This window comes from Macrobrachium nipponense, chromosome 42 (genome assembly GCF_015104395.2).
Source record: "Macrobrachium nipponense isolate FS-2020 chromosome 42, ASM1510439v2, whole genome shotgun sequence".
Classification (NCBI taxonomy): Eukaryota; Metazoa; Arthropoda; class Malacostraca; order Decapoda; family Palaemonidae; genus Macrobrachium; species Macrobrachium nipponense.
The window spans coordinates 50,589,335-50,603,896 of NC_061103.1; the positions used below are offsets into that span (position 1 = coordinate 50,589,335).

Consider the following 14,562-nt stretch of genomic DNA (forward strand, 5'->3'; position numbering starts at 1 on the left):
TCCGACGACGAAACTGCAAGGAGGAGAAGGAGGGCAGAAGGAAGGAAGGTATCACCCAAACAATCACGAAGCGCCGAGACCAATACTTGGTAAGTCTGAAGAAGCCGACGTCGAGGTTTGTTCTTCGTCAACATCCTCGAAGAACAGCTTAATTCCCCTTCTTCCTTACCCCGAGTGAAACCCCGAAGGAAGAGGCAAAAGTCCTTTGTGCTCCAAGTCTCATGGCCCAGAACTGTCGAGAAGAAAGAGGTTTTCGGGAACCCTTAACAGTAATCCTTAACAGTCACAGGTTCCGAAATCAAAACTTGAGAGAACGTGAAGTTGTAGAAGACTTGACATCAGCAAAGACTCGGAACTAGCGTCCGGGTGATAGCGAACTTCACCTTCGCATCCAAGTGCTCTTACGACTATGTTTACTAACGTCCCATCGAGCGTCCAACCTATCTTCCCTCCGACGTCCCAACGGCTCCAATCAGCGTCCAATCGAGCGTCCAGCGAAGTCGTCAAAAGAAGCGTTGACATAGCGTCTCTCCTAACGTCTCGCAAAGCGTCCCTACGAACGTCCCGCGAGAAACAAGGGCCTGGCCACCTGAACTCAGCGTCCCGTTGAGCGTCGACATCGAGCATGTTTTGAAGAGGAGCAAACCGTATTCTGAATTTCGTCCGACAGGAACCCATCGTCCGCCAGCAGAAACGTCGATGTCGGAATAGCCGAGCGTCTCCATCGTCGAGAAGAGAGGGAGCGTGATTAAACATCTCTCTTTCATGACGTCTACGGCCCCTCTAGACAACACTGGGGAGAAAACGAAGTCTAGAGGGCGAAATCCCAGGAGAACTGGGAACGAAAGAGGAGTCAGGCGAGAGAAGACTGTCTTGTTCTCTTATCGGAAGTCTGTCGTCTTTCTTGCGACGAGGAACCGTCTTCCTTCTGCTTAAGTAAAGCGTCCAGTTGCCGTATGCATAGCAAGGATTATCTCAGTCTTGAAGTCTCCTACGAGAGAAGAGCTGTGCCTGTGAGAAGGCCGAGGGGCGAGGGGAAAATCCTTCTTCCTTCTCCCAGGAACAGCTTGGCTCTAAGCGACTGGGGCGCTCGAAGCGTCCATCATCAGATGACGTCCTTGACTTCTTCTGGGCGAAAAGGCTACGCTTTCCGGAGAAAATGCCAATCAACAGAGCATGAACGTGAATCGTCTTTGATCTTGAAGTCCTTTTCAAAGGCAAGCGAATCGCGGACACGGATTCCAGCCCTTGCGTCTGGGGAGGGGACGCGTCGAAGACTAGAAACAATCTTTCAGGATGCGTGCTCGAGCACGCTCCCTTAGTCAGCCTGGGATGCTTCCACAGGAACTGCTGAGGGACGTCCAGGATCGTGGGGGATCCCCGGTAACCCTCCTTCGGCCTTCGACATAGCCTCATCCCTGATTCCTGGGAGTCCGGCAGAGAGTCCCAGCCTAGAGGCGTAATAGGGCCGATCTGACCCCCCTCCACTTTCACTAGGGGCACTATCACTGCACTTTTAGCACTTTTGCCTGTTTTCAAGGGCAAGAACTTTAGATTCAAGCGTTTTCATAATCCACAATAATCGAAGGGCATTACCCTCCTCCAGACCACCCACTTGAGGGCCCGAAGGCAACATACGGGGTTAGGAGAACAAAATCTAAAAGGCGGGTTAGAAGGGGTTACATTAATACCCTGTCTGCTACCGATTTACTCGCTGGGGGAAGATCCTCCTGATTCCTGTCACGCTCCTAATTTATTTAACGTAGTATTCAACGTCTTCCATTGCACATCATTCAGACTTTTCGCACTCTTGCAGCGAAAATCCATAACCTACAACCTTTCCCCTCCAACCTTACACATGGTGAGGGATAAACCAAGGCACTTTGGTAGCCTCAACCTTGCCATTCATCTTGTCATACACACCCTGGCGCTAGCCGAACTAGATCCAGAACATATTTAAGGAAAAACCAAGCAAAATCCAACAATCCAAAGTCAGTATGGCCAAGCTATCGTTGCATAACAAAAAACCGCAAAAAGTCAATGGTACTACCACCCTCCCCACTACTGTGTCGTAATTTTTAGATTCTGTCGGACTCAGGATACAGCTATATATATATCTGACCCAGGTAAGTTTCATGAACAAAAACTTTGTAAGGCGACGTAAAATACGTCCCAGTCGGCACGCAGGGAGACAAAAAATGTTGACAGTACAATACGTCGTTCGGCGTACGAGGGTTAATGCGACACTCAAGCAATGATCGGTCATCAGAGATAATGCAAGAGTTTTTAACAGGGTGGTCAGAGTTATGATTATCACAGAACCCCAAGGATACAAAAACTGGTTACATACTATCTAAGTTGAAAAAATAAGTTTGAAAAATTTTCATAAAGACGGCAATAACCATTCTGAGCTTATTCTCCCCCAGAGCCAAATCAACGGTTCTAGTATATTAGGTCTGCCGAGTTTTTTACCAAAATAGAGCACCCTGGTGCATGACTTCCCACGAGAGAATGAGTGTTTGCATATTTCCCATTTTTGTTGCCAGTTTCTTTTATATGCCTTTTTTTTCACGAATAAGGTTAGTTAAACATCAAATTCCTTAAGAACAGCACCAAAACATTTATTCAATAGAAATATATTTCATGAAATACGGTAAAGAACACAAAAAATTAATCTTCTAATTTTTTTTATTATTCTATTGCATGAATTTTACTCTTTTCATCTCGATTTTCTTGTTTTAGGTATCTCATCCTAAAAGACAACAAAATTAAGCAAAAATAAAATGACTTCACTGCGAAGATCAACACCTTTAGCTTCCATTGCACAGCAAGCATTCTTACACAGAATGGATTGGATACATCTCATCCATAAGGCTTATTTGTAAAAATAAAAATGTTTCAGACCCAGAATGAGTTGACTCTGTAATGTTATTGATCCAGAACCTTTATCCACTTTGAGTGCAGTCATCATGAGGATTCCGCCTCATTTTTTTTACAATGTAGCCACCGACTATATTATCGCAAAGATTCTTATTCAATTACATTAGATATGACTTCAAATTACTTGGATCAGCTGAAAAACTGGACTATCCTGTGGAGTGTTTTTTGTATTAGTCTCAAACTCTAGATCCAAGTTTAATTTTATATATTGCAAATTCTAAACTCAAGTTTACGCTCATTATTGATTAGCTTTGCTTGATGCATTTTCATCGTCACAAACTCAGCTGATAAGCAATCGTTATGTTTGTTTTATCACTGAGACTGGTGCAACGTTCTTACCGAGAAGCAGCTTGCTAATTCTCTTTTTATAGTTCAAAGCAACTGGGTGATAATGCATCCACGCATCTGTCTGCAATACCCAAAAAGTTTTATAGTGGGGTCCTGATTCCAATTTATTAATGTTATATATATTCTTACATTAGAGTTTTTTTATAAACATCTCATATAGACCCACCCCACGAATGACACGACCTGGGAAATTGTAATGTATGCTTGATCTTGTGTTTGCATACTCTTTATTTTGTCATTACATGGATAATTACACAAACGGTTTTTCTGGTTACCTCATCAGTTTCATATGCATTACTTGATTTTACATCTCCGGTCATGCATGATGAATTCATGAGATCAAAACAGTCATTTGTCAAAGAGATAAATTTCACAGTAACCTTCCAGATCGTCCAGATCCCGTAACTAATCTTGTGAGCGAGAAAGACCATATTCTGTGCGTGCCTTACTTGACTTTTCTCTCATACAAGAATCACAAATCAGTATTCAATGTCAAAAACAAAACCCTCTATAAAATGATTTTCTTGTCAGTTTTTAATTTATATGTGGGGGCATCGGGAAATACGAGTATTTCCCTATCATGACATGGTTTTTATTGCAACTGCTTTAATTTTATTGAGTCTATCTCAAAAGCCTGCCATAATTTATAATTATTCGGCACTAGATCAAGAACATAATATGCAATTATGGGGGTAGCCCTGATTTTCTACTTCCACAGTCATTCCTATCACCACTCATGGACACATGATTTGTCAAAATCATAAAAGATGGGTTGTTTCCATTTAGCATTCAGACCCCTCAGCATGATAATCTGAACTTTTCCATAAGGTTTATTTAATCTATATGTCCCTTTATCATAATTCCAGTGTTTTGCAATTTTCATTTCATCACAAGATATTAGGGCTAGCCTGTCTTCTACAGTAAAATTTTCAGCTTTCTTTTCATTATTGAGAAAACTTATGTCTATATACCTGGCTCACAAGGAAAGTGTCTTTAGCATGACGTCGTGTCCCCTACTGCGAGCCAGGTAGCCTGCGCGTCGTCAGACCTAATATACTAGACGTGGTCCCCATAAGGACTGACTCCCTTGAGTCCACTCCCTAATCTACCTTGCAGGAAGGCACCAACATGATTAGTGTGGCTCAAATGTAGGCCAACCTGCCTGGTGGGACCGAGGATAATTCACAAATACTATCACCAATCTTGGCTTACAAGCTAGATACAAGCAACTCCTATCGTCATAAAATGACCCACCCCTGAAACCCATGGGCTGGTTAAAGGTAGTCCCACACTTGACAGATCAAAATGATAAGGGTATCAATGCCTCTAAGGTTCAACTATTGGGTACGTAGTTAATAACGAGGCCACCACAGCTTCTGCTATTGCCATTAAGGGCATCATCCTTCCTGATAATCAAGACAAAAAAAAAATAGTTGTTAGAAAGGCTTGCAAGCATGATAAATGAATGGAGAGAAGTAAACAGTAAAATAAGAGAGTTCAACAAATATGCAAATGAGGAAATCCCTACAGGTGACCTAAGAAGCAGTATCTAAAGTGATTAAATGGCAAAATAGGAGACAGCTTCTGAAGTATGATAAACAACGAAATATTAATAAGAAATTTTAAAAGATATGCTCATAAAAGGCAGGCTACTATGCCTCAAACAATCACTACTTGGCCCATAAGCTCTGCAGCGAACTAGAGAAACAAGTATTTCGGTAGGGTATACCTGAGGGAGAAATGTGGCTTAGAACAAAGTTTTCATTCACATGATTTGGTATCATTTTCAATACAATGTTGTTATTCTGGTATGTTTACATTCAGTGACTCATCACCAAACGTCAGTGCAGTTTTGTCTTAAAGCATAAAACTGCTTGAAAAAAAAATCCTCTCTATCAGGAGAAAAACACAGGGTTAGTAAAAGAAAAAAAAAAACAGTAGAATTACCTCAGTTTTTATCACAAGCATTTGTTACCATTGGTATAGAAGCAGCAGCAAAACAGTACTTTCATGACATTTTCTCTCTGGACATGTAACAAAAGCAAATGCAAAGAATCCCAACTGAATAGTACACAATTTATTTTTATAAAAATATACAAGATATACAAGAGGATCAACTCAATTTTCATAACACTGCATTTTTCTGCTTCAGTGTTGAGTGCAACTCTCCTTCACATTTTGCTATTGTACCTTCAGATACATTGCATAACACATTTGGTGGAATTTTACATAAAAGGGACAATATTCTCTGATACAGAGCAGGAAATATGGCCTAAATCACTGGAATATTCACGATCCTTGTTGTCCATCGTCTTATTTACCGGAGTATCAGGCAATTCACCATGTCCTCCTCCTTCACCAGAGTCAAAAAATTGGCCCAGATATATGTAACAATGGAGAAGAATTTCAAAGAGTTGAGCTTCTAAACTGTTCCTGTTAACCTTCTTTCCAGTTGATATTTTGTCAGAAGCAAACTCCAAAAGCACTATTAAAATACAAGCAGTAGTCATCCTCCTCAAGGATACTGAAGGCTCTCCACCAGGCGGAAACTCTCTTCCACAAGTCTTCAATGGATCACAAGTTGCCAAGTACTCCTTAAGTTCTCTCTTGCAAATGCAAATGATCTTTTCATCTTTTTCACTTAGAATTTGTGTATCATTACTTTCTGGGAAGAAGGGAACTGATCCTTGCATCTGTTGAATGCCAATGTATGCAAACAGCCATTTTAAGAAACTTGTTTTCTAACCGAAAGAAATTTCACCAGATATTGTTTCATACACACTTGAACTTTTGAGACACGGGAAAGTATTAAAAGACCACTTTCCTCTGGACAGAGACGACTAAAGTTTTTTTGCAGGATCGTTCAGAATATGTCTCAAAGTTTCTAAAACATTTATGGTTTTCTAATGATGTGGATGTTATCTTCAAACATGCTTTTTTATGAATCCAATGAAAAATTGACTCCCCTTCTTATTGACTGCAAGCACTTTTCTATATGTATACCCTTCACACATGAATCTTTTGCAGCATGTAACAAACATGAGACTATGTATGTAGTATTACACAATTCAACACTAGGCCTTGATCCAGGCTCTGGAGCAAATGAACCAATTGCTCAAGGACGCCTGAAAGCTGAAGACACATTTGGATGGTAAAAAATAAGGAGGAGGGAGACAGCGACAAGATTGATAAATAAAAAATAGATTCTTATCACTGAAGGGTTTCTCTCTCAAGTTAAAGTGCCAGTCTTCCAGGAGACATATGTCTGCATCCGGATAAGATGAGCCAGTCTTTGAAGTAACATGATCATTTCACTTCTGTTCTCATCTTTACCCCACTTTCTAATAATGTATGGATAATGTTTGTTACAACTTCTCCAGCTGCAATTCTTTTCTCACTGTCATTCTGAAGCACTACCACAAAATATAAAATCACGTTCAACTCTGCACTGGAGATAACATAATCGCACATCTAAAGGGGTTTTTCCCAAACAGTACGCAGTTCAAGAGATATCCATTTTTCAATTGTGAAAGCCATCCATTCTCTTTAAGTGATCTGATCTGGTCAAAATACAACCTAGCATAACTAGGAACACCCTGACCATTTAATGATGAATACACAGTAGCCATAGTGAGTTCATCCCTCCTCCTCAGTAACAATCAAATTAATTCTAGGAGCCAAAAAACAATACAAATCATCAGTTTCTCTGGAAGCAATGCCAAAGTCTTTCCCTTCAGTACCATTTTCTATGTGCCACTGCAACCCAGTAATTAATTAAGCAACATGTATGTACACATGCCTGCTTTGTGGACATATTTCTCTCCAATTTCTGTAAGAAATACTTCACAAATGGAACAGGACTTTGATTCATGCTGGATGAATCAATAACGCTACTAAACAAACCTTCAAGAGTACAAATTTCAGAGATTAAAGCTCCCTGAATCTGTATTTTTTTCCACCGGACAGTTTGTGGTGCTGACCATATTCCAAATGATACAAGATATAATTAAAAAGTGACAACTGAAGTGTAATGCTTGAAGATAGTAAAGATAAGAACTGTGGAATCCAGTCAGGTTTTGTAATTACTACTTCCCTTTGTTTTTGGCTAAAACAAACTTTCTCAAAAATGTTAACAAATTCTTGGATTACCTGATAAGAAACAAGTTTTAAAATTACACATCCTGGGATTCAGAATCAAGTGAGTTTTGCTTTTCATCTTCAAATCACTGGCTTTTGTTATCTCTTCAATTTTGTGTGATATACGAGAAAGTATGGGTAAGATGACAGAGGCATCTAGTAGTTCATTCAAGATGTTGGAAAGTTCAGTTATGGGTTCTTCTACAACCATTTCTTCTTCAACATTAATGAATATGCCTGAGAGTAGGTCTGATGTAAATTTCTGACATTCTTCAGTATAAGCTTTGTACATGTTGGCAGGAATCTTGCCAGATGAATGCATAATGGATATGAATTTACTTGTGGCATCAGGCTCATCTGGTAGTGTTCTAGGAGCCAGTAAGGTAGGCAAAAAGAGGACATGTAATAAGGCTTTCGAAAATAGATGCCTCCAACACCAAGTGTGGTATTTTCCCCGTATGACTAAATTGCTCAATACACATCTCTACTTCCTTAACCACTTTGTCTTTTTCTTCTACATTCTGGCGAGAAAACTGTATGACTTTCTAAATTATCCTTCATCTCTTGAAGGCGGGCTCTTGCAAGGTTATAATAATCATGGAGCAAAGTCTGACAACCTTTAGGAACAAAAAATAAAAATTGACCTCGTGAGATGGGTACGTAAACAATACACTGGTTCGTGGGGAACCAAATCTGTTAAGAATTGTATGAGGAACACAAAAGACTGCTTATGAGATGCTGGACTTCCTGACTCAGTGGAAAACAAACCACTAAACCACTGGCTGTAAGAGGGAAAGAGGTGACACCTTCTTGACTTGCATGACGAGCAAATATGAAGCCAATGACTAAAAATTCCATGTCCTGATCATCGCAGCCTTGCGGATGTGTTTTTCAATAATAGTCTTGAGCAGAGAAACTGCAATCTTGTGGCTATTAATGGTAGTGGCAACAAGGGTCAAAACACACCCCCAATTAACTTCATCATTAGTCACAACAGTGTTCAGACTATGGAGAGCTGCTTCATAGCCCAAAACTATGACTAACTTCTGCATTAACAATGAGAGCACAGGGTTAACGAGTGTTTTGATCGGCCACTTTTTCCTGAGATTTCAAAACACTGGTAACATGTAGATTTGGCTGATGAGTTAGCACATAAATAAGCTGAGAAGAGCAATAATTTTGTAATGCCTGTGATGTTACCTTTAAGTTGTTCATTAATAATTCATAAATATTGAGTACTTGTGAATTTCTATTTTCTGTATTTTCTGAACTGCCCTCAGTTAAAACTTTCAAGAACGAAATCTAAAAGATGCTCTGTTACTGAATCAAGTAAATTACTGGCACTTTTAGACAATGATTGATACTCACTTTTCTTCAAATTGTATGAGAGATTTACTAAAGCGCCAAGAGCTTCACTTACGATAGAGGTTCCATCTGAATTATCACTGCTATGTAATATAAGCTATTCATCAAATCTTACCAAAAGCTTAAGTAAGCTGGCCACCTTCCTCATTCATGAAATGCTGTAAATAATTTAAAGTTTTATGTAAACTAACAGAATATAATACTATACAAGTATAAACAGTAGGCAGGTCCGCCGTTTATCGGCGGGGTGCTGAGAAGCGAAAACGGCCATTTACCAAACCTCGGCAATTTATGGCGCTTATACGTAGTGCCAAGTTTCGGCTAATAGCGCCGATATCCTCTGTTGGGTATGTCATGGCACCATAACTCTATTATCAGCACCTGACAGCGCCCAATAACCGGGAAACCTTGGCCCTTACAGCGCCATAAATCACAGATTTTGTGGCCTAAACAAGCTCCATAAAACCGGATTGCCATTAACTGAGACCGCCAATAACCGGGGACTGCCTGTATACCATATAGGTAAAAAATCTATTTCGTACTTAGCTTATAAAAAGATTTCCATCTCTGCATCTTTCAAATGCCTAAGTTCTAATCACTCCGTAAATTTGCTAAAATGATTCCTTGTTTTTTTTTTTCTGTCAAAATATTCTCAGTGGAAATTTCCTGATTTCCTGATAATATAATGACTGAAATAATTCTCTGCATCAATCATTCTAAGTCAGTATACATACAATTCCACCCCTACTCAAGCAATGATAATTATATAGTACTACAGCACTTGCAAAAATATAAAAATGGTGTCGCCATTACACTTTCAACATTTATTTTATGGAACATAAAAAGAAGTGGGCATTTACCAATAATAGTAGAGGCAGTCCCAAGTTATCAGCAGATTCAGTTACATAATGGCAATCCAGTTTTATGGGGCTGTCTAGCGCCATAAAATAGGCAATCGGGACTGTCTGTACATTAATATTCAGAGCACTAGCTCATATAACTTTTTCAAATACAGTAAACACAAATTCACCTTAAAGACAATCCCACTACACTAAGAGGTGTGAGAAACTTGCTCGGTACAGAGGACAACCTTCAGTGTTTCTACAGATGTTCTCTTCCATACATGCATTTATCAAGCATCCTTTATATTACACATCACAAAAGTTTACAGAAAAGTGTCCTTTTTATGAATGAACATTTTTTAATATACAAACCACTGTTTTCTCACTCGCTATCTGTGCATCTACGCAAACCCAGACATTAAATTACAGAAAGAACAAGATCTTGAAAGTTGTCAGTCTATATATGAATCTGGCATAACTACAGCTAATTTCAACATCTTTCACACTTTATGGCACATATTGCCAAGTTTTACTGAAATGCTCTTGAAACAGGCTGCATATGTGTGTGCTTGCTTATTACCCTTAAATCTTTGCAAAACTATGTTTCATAATTTCAATGAAGCCTTTGTATTCTTGTTATCACCTGGTGTTACATTCAAGGTTAAACTGTATTTTTATGCACAGAATTTTAAGCCAACATTAAAAGGATTTGAATACCAAGGATGTCTCTCAGATACTAGCATTAAAGTAGTAGTATGAACATTGTGATGTATAAAAGGTGGACACAGTAGTACTTGCTATCTTCTTTCAAGAACACCCAGAGATGATGCCTCTCTCCCCTATACCTCAATATGAGTAAAATAAAAGCCAGTTTTTCTATTCATACATAATTCTACAAGTGTAGAATTGAAGGTTCAAGAGCACAATCTAAGACCTGCATTATGTACTAGATCAACTTTTGCAGCAGGAGGGCAATGCCAAACAATAGATAAAACTAATGCTTTACGTAGCATCAATATAGTTTTCAAATCACCACTCCTTGCTACATGGAAAATTTCACGATGTATGTGTAGGCACTGCATTCAATTTGCCTTTCTCAATTATATGAGGTCAAAATGGTAGCCCACTATAGAAAATAATGCCATGGAAAATGATATTGTTATTGTACAATAAAGTTTCATACATACTTACCTGGCAGATATATACTTAGCTATAGACTCCGTAGTCCCCGACAGAAATTCAAATTTCGCGGCACACACTACAGGTAGGTCAGGTGATCCCGCCGCCTGCCGCTGGGTGGGGCAGGAATAAAGGAACTATTACCGTTTTAAGCCAGATTTTTCTCTTCCACCTGTCTCCTGAGGGGAGGTTGGGTGGGCCATAACGAATCGTAGATAATCTGACCATGGTAAGTATGTATGAAAAAACTTTTATTGTAAAAACAATAACCAATATCCATTTTCAATCAACATTCAACTTTTTTTTGCACCCCCTGTCCCCCCAGATAAATAAGATCTTTAAGCTTGATTGGGCAACCTTTTTGGCGGAGGGCAAGAGACAGCTAATTACTGACCTAATAGGTAAACAACATATGTTGTAGGTAATACAAGTTAATTAATAATACCCTAGTTCCTACCTGTTTAGGCGGAAGATTTCTTAGCTTGTGCTGAGAAGTCTGCTTCGCCTCAAAAGCTTCAGCGAGGGTGTGCCCTATGGCTGAGAACTCTTGAAAAGGACTGTCAATGGGGTCCTTATCCACTTACTCAACAGAACCTAATGGCAATTGTCACTGGAGTCTTATTCACTTACATGACAATATACCTATGCCTCTTGGCATATAAAGGAGTAAAATACTGATCCCGATCACCCGATCCTAACCGGGATTAGTAAATATGATTGAAAGGCGTTATCCCCCCAAACACCTTTCAAACAACCTAAAAAACTCAACTCCAATAATTTTTAAATCACAATATAAACTATAATGACAAAAATTAATATTAAGGATCAGTCTTCTCTCCTTTCCCCAGCACTGTATCCGCTGATACATAAGGTCCTAGAGAGAAGCATTTCTCATATGTCACTCTCACATCTTTCAAGTAATGTGAGGCGAACACTGAGTTACATCTCCAATACTGGCCGCTAAGATGTTCTTCATTGACATGTTCTTGTTGAACAACAATGATGTAGCGACTGCACGTACTTCGTGTGCTTTTTACCTTAAGGTCTTATATGCCTCACTATCACAGCTCATGTGGGCTTCCGTTATGATGTTCCTAACAAAAAATGCTAAGGCATTCTTTGACATAGCTCTTCTAGGGTCTTTAACTGCACACCATAAACTCTGATTGCAACCCTGCAACTGCTTCTTCTTCTGCAGGTAAAACTTCAAAGTTCTCACAGGACATAAAGTTCTTTCCATTTCATTCCCAACTAATTGAGAAAGGCCTTTTACTTCAAAAGTCCTAGGCCAAGGTCTCGGGGGGTTTTCATTTTTTTGCTAGAAATAAAGGTTTAAAGGACAATACAGCTGAATCCTTCTTAAAACCCACTCTATAGTCAAGCGCTTGCAGCTCACTCACTCTTTTCGCAGTGGCGAGAGCTATTAAGAAAATGCATTTTCTAGTCAAGTCCCGGGAAAGTAGCTTTATCGGGAGGTTCAAATCTCTCCGACATAAGGTATTTGAGAACCACATCCAGATTCCAACTAGGGGAGAGAAAAGTTCTTAATTTTTTAGTTTCAAATGATCTAATCAAATCATGCAGATCTTTGTTATTCTCTATGTTCAGGCCCCTATTCCTGAACACAGCTGATAACATGCTCTTATAACCTTTAATGGTTGACACTGCCAGATGAGATTCTTCTCGTAAAAACAAAAGAAAATCAGCAATTTCGGTCACAGAGGTATCGGAGGAGGACGGCTTCTTCGCCTTACACCATCTACGGAAAACTTCCCACTTCGATTGGTATATCCGCATGGTTGAGGACCTTCTTGCTCCAGCAATTGCTTTTGCCGCTTCGCGAGAAAAGCCTCTCGCTCTGACCAATCTTTCGATAGTCGAAAGGCAGTCAGAGCGAGAGCGTGGATATTTTGTGATAACTCTCGAAGTGGGGTTGTCTGAGCAGATCGTCCTTTCGGGAAGAGATCTGGGGAAGTCCACTATCCATTCCTGTACCTCTGTGAACCATTCTCTTATAGGCCAATAAGGAGCGATCAATGTCATCCTCATTCCCTCCGAGGACACGAACTTTCTCATTACTTCCCCCAGCATCTTGAATGGGGGAAACACATACGCGTCTATGCCCTCCCAATCCATGAGCATGGCATCTATGGATAGGGCTCTGGGATCGTCCCCCAGCGAGCAAAAGTTCTCCATCCTCCTGGATAGGAATGTTGGCAAAACAGGTCCACTTGCGGCTTCCCCCAAACAGACCATAGTTGCTGGCAGACTTGTGAATGAAGGGTCCACTCTGTTGGAAGGACCTGGTTTTTTTCCTGCTCAGTCTGTCTGCTCTTATATTCTTCCCTCCTTGAACGAACCTCGTCAGGAGTCGAATCCCTCTTTCTTCTGTCCATATCAACAGATCCCTTGCTAGTTGGTAAAGGGAGAAAGAGTGTGTCCCCCCTTGTTTTCTTATATAAGCCAGAGCCGTGGTGTTGTCCGAGTTGACTTGGACCACCACGCCTCTGACTTCGTTCTCGAAAAACTGCAGTGCTAAGTGCACTGCTAAGAGTTCCTTTGCATTTATGTGCCAGGCCTTCTGTTCTTCTGTCCAACTACCTGACACTTCCTTCGTCCCTAGTGTTGCTCCCCACCCCGTGTCCGAAGCGTCTGAGAATAACACTAGGTGAGGGTTCTGAAGGGCCAAGGACACTCCTTTGTTTCTTCTCAGTGGTCCTAAACCACCATCGTAAGTGGTTTTTTGATACTCTCTCCTATAGGAAAGGTATCCAAAAGATCTCCTTTTCTTCTGTTCTTCCAACTCTCCCTGAGATGGGGAACTGCAAGCAAGTCTCAAATTCAGTTTATTTCCCTAGAGAGATGAACTGCTCCAGCGAGGAAAGAGTGCCCAGAAGACTGAGCCATTCCCTCGCTGAGCTTCGTTCTTTCTCTAGGAAGACCGAGATTTTCTCCAACCCTTTCGAGATTCTTTCCTGGGATGGATACGCTCGAAAACCCCGAGAATCCATCCGAATCCCCAGATAGACGATAGTCTGACTGGGGATTGTGTGAGACTTCTCGAGGTTTACGAGCAATCCGAGAGATCTGGTCAATTGAAGAGCTATCTCCAAGTCCTCCAAGCACTTTTGTCTTGTCTGCGCTCTTATAAGCCAATCGTCTAGGTAAAGAGATATCCTCACCCCCTTCAGATGTAGCCATCTTGCTACGTTTCTCATCAACGCTGTAAACACCTGAGGAGCCGTCGAGAGGCCGAAACACAAAGCTCTGAACTGATAAATCCTTCCCTGCACCATGAATCGAAGATATTTCTTCGATGAATGATGCAGGGGGACGTGAAAGTATGCATCCTGCAGGTCGAGGGAGACCCTCCAATCTCCTGGACGGAGAGAGGAGAGAACCGAGTTGGATGTCTCCATGGAGAACTTTGTCTTCTCCACGAAGTGATTCAATGCACTCACGTCCAGGACAGGCCTCCACCCCCCGAGGCTTTCGGCACCAAAAATAGGCAATTGTAAAAACCTCGGAGTGCGGATCCTGTACTACCTCGATGGCTTCCTTCTCCAACATTTGCTGCACCAGTCCAAGAAGGATCTCTCTCTTTACAGGGTCTTTGTATCTCGCTGACAGCTCCCTCGGAGTCGTCGTCAATGGAGGTCTGTTCTTGAAGGGGATGAGGTATCCTTTCCTCAGCACTTGCAGGGACCAAGAATCTGCTTTCATTGAAGCCCATGCTTCCGAGAATCCCAGA

The 14,562-nt window shown here is 40.7% G+C and overlaps 1 pseudogene; it reads right to left on the reverse strand.

The window, feature by feature from the left end:
* Positions 1-5,513: 5,513 nt before the first annotated feature.
* The window catches only part of LOC135213378 (uncharacterized), an 80,423-nt pseudogene continuing 71,374 nt past the window's right edge, over positions 5,514-14,562 (reverse strand).